The 3,107-nt window shown below is 44.1% G+C and overlaps 1 long non-coding RNA gene across 1 annotated transcript; it reads left to right on the top strand.

The window, feature by feature from the left end:
• Positions 1 to 215: 215 nt before the first annotated feature.
• LOC118663370 lies at positions 216 to 2,717 on the top strand. Its single transcript, XR_004970021.1, has 2 exons — positions 216 to 354; positions 2,517 to 2,717. It is a non-coding gene; the product is annotated as an uncharacterized LOC118663370 (long non-coding RNA).
• The last annotated feature ends 390 nt before the right edge of the window (positions 2,718 to 3,107 follow it).

The raw sequence follows: 3,107 nt of genomic DNA, 5'->3' as shown, positions 1-3,107 counted from the left end.
TCACGTTTACCTCTGATGGTCACTGCCACACCTTCAACTTGCTCGGGAAGCCAACTCTGATCCTGACGTGACGTGCCCTTCGAGAGGCCTTTTCCTATGACTTCCCCTTTCTGCTCTCACCTCAAGATCCCATTTTGTTGTTTTTCAAGGGCTCTTTTGTATTCGCTAGGACTTCTCTTACAAATACCGCAGATTGGGTGGCTTAAACAACAGAATTTTATTGAAGGACAGAAGTTTTGAAGGATAGAAGTCTGAGATCAAGATGTTGGCAGAATTGGTTCCTTCTGAGGGCCTCTCTCCTTATCTTGTAGATGGGCATCTTCTCCATGTCTTCGCTTGGACCACCCTCCATGTGTCAGTCCTAATCTCTTTTTAAAATACATATTATTTTAATTTTTCAATTACAGTTGACATACGATATTGGTTTTAGGTCTATCTAATCTCCTTGTCTTATGAGGGGTCTTTGTGGCACCAGTCACGTGCAAAGAAAAGTGTCCAGGTTAGAGCCTACCCATATGTCCTTATTTTAACTTAATTACACCTTTAAGGAGCCTGTCTCCAAAAAGTCACAATAACTTTTACTTTCTTAAAGCTGGCTTCTTGCTGGGCCTCCCCTTTCCAGGAATTAAAAACTTGTTAAGGTACAAACTATCCTCTGTAAAGGGAGAAAACTACTTCATTACTTTCCAAAAGTTGGCTGGGAGAAGGTTCCTTTCTCAAGCCTGGCTGTATATTGGAATTAACTGAGCCTGGACCCAACTCAATTTACTGAACTTTACAGCACTGGTGTGGTGGGCCCAGATATCCTTTTGAAACCTCTCCGGGTAATTCTAAAGGGCAGAGTGAACCGGTATAAAAATATTTCCCTAAGTATTTTGAACAACAATAATGTGTAAGGCTCATTATTGTTTCATGACAGATTTAGACTTTTAAAAAAAATTAAAGATCTCAAATGTGTTCTAACCCTCCCCACCCGCTACCACCACTGTTGTAATTCTGTACATACTTTGACCCACTCCCCTACACACTTCTAACCAATATTTAAAATGAGAAGATACCATACAAAATCCAGTTTTCTAGCTGCTTTTAAAAAATGGGAAGAAAATACAACACTGTGATCTCATTCCTGATTTCCTCATAGTGATCAGTAATTGGGGACCCACCTTATTTAAAACTTACCTGCCTGGCTCCTGTGTTTTAAAAAGCAAAGCAAAATAAAAAACCATTTTGTGTGTTTTATGTCAATCATATAAAAAGAAATTCAACATTCTTTCATTAAAAAAACACTTAAACTTCTATTGCAATACAAGTAAACCTCCTCAACATATTAAAAGCCGTTAGGAAAACCCCCACAGCAAACATCATATTCAGTGATGAAAGACTGGAAGACTTTTCCCTGAAATCATGCATAGATCCTTACAAAACTAGTAAAGGAGCTGGAGAATTGTCTCCAGCATCCATTGCCCTGTAAGATGACAGGTTGGCAAGAGACAAGGGGTTTATTTCTATTCTTGCTTTGTGTGTTTCTGGGCAGGAAACGAGAAAATCCCTTCTCCTTTGTTAGTTAAGAGGGGAAGCCTGCGGAACTGCTCTTCACATGCCCCTTATTGTGTGCACATGAGTATGGCTACCGGAGGACGTTGTGGCCATTACATTCCTTTGGAAAGCCAATCTGAGTCTGGAGGAGGCAAGGGCTCCCTGGGAAACGCAGTCCCCCAGCTGGCCCCTGGTGCCCCTGAGTGCCATGCAGGTTGCTAGTTAGCACATAAGCCAGCCAAGAAGTGGCCCAAGAACTAGTTGCAGCTTTGGGGCACCGGGTGTGGGAATGTCAGGGCTGGCTGTGCACCAGACCCGTGGAAGTTTCCCAGCGTGCACTGCCCGAGTGCTGTACAGCTTTCTCCCGGGACCTCTATGTTCAGGGTGCTAGGAGAAGCCTTGGAGAAATTAGCCTCCAAGTCTGTGGTGGAAACTTACAGGGAGAAAAGAGCAGCCTGGCAGTCACCCTGGCAATGCTGAGTGGCCGTTAGCGGTGAGAGACACTGAGGGGCCTCGGACCAGCTCCCTCTTGTCACGGGGCATCTCCTTCCAGGCTGGGTTCCCAGATCAGTTTGGTAGAGTCTTTGGCCAGCTACTGTTCCTCAGTGAGCAGTAGGTTTCCTGGCATTCATGAAGGAGAACCATGTCAGGAAGCTTAGTAAGGTAGGGAGGGGCTCATGGGGCAGACAGCCCTAGTAATGGAAGGATCTTTGTGGCACCAGCTACAAGCAGAGAAGGGTGTTGGGGTCTGCACAGGGGGTGTTGAAATGAAGTTTCAATAAGATTGTGGACAGGCAGGGTTGAATCTGCACTGAAGTCCAGGGTTACTAAAAGATAGGCAGCCTATGGGCCAACCCAAAACTGCAGAAGTGTTTTGTTTTACCGCGTGCAATTTTTTATTTAATCTGAACTTTAAATGCTCAATGTTTAAAGACGAGAGATTACATATTTAAAAACACTATTTTTCCACTTCTTTTCAGAATCTCTTCCAGCCCTGGGCCCACCTTCTGCTTGGCACAGCAGCTGGAGCTGGCCTCAGTTGCCCCCTCATGGCTCCACTATGCCCTTCAGGTCACCAGTCCTTCACAATGACTTCATTTTTTTATGCTATCTACCTGTCCAGGTGGGCCTACAATTTGTGAACTCTGCAACATACAAAAATAAATCCTTGTTTCCTTTTGGCTTCCTGGGACAGAATTTGAAAAGCATTCCAGACAGAGGCACAGGCAGCATGGACACGAAAGACACTGCGGTGGAGTGTGGTAGTTCTACCTGCAAACACATCTCTGGCGGTGCTACGGTCAGACAAGTCTGGGAAGCACCTCTCCCCAGTGTCCAGCACAACCCCAGGGGCTGACAGTCCAACCGCAGGCCTTGAAGGCAGCATCAGGACTGTCCCATCTTTCCCTTCGCCAGATCACCCTAGAAGTCAGCGTTCAGGTCAGCCTGCCCCAGTATTTATATCAGTAAAAATATATTAAATATATATATATAAAAATAATGTATATATGTATGTGTGTGTGTACATACATATATACATTATTTATATATATATATATTTAATATATTTT

Source organism: Myotis myotis, unplaced genomic scaffold (assembly GCF_014108235.1).
Source record: "Myotis myotis isolate mMyoMyo1 unplaced genomic scaffold, mMyoMyo1.p scaffold_m19_p_9, whole genome shotgun sequence".
NCBI classification, from domain to species: domain Eukaryota; kingdom Metazoa; phylum Chordata; class Mammalia; order Chiroptera; family Vespertilionidae; genus Myotis; species Myotis myotis.
This window is presented reverse-complemented; position numbering and strand designations above follow the sequence as displayed.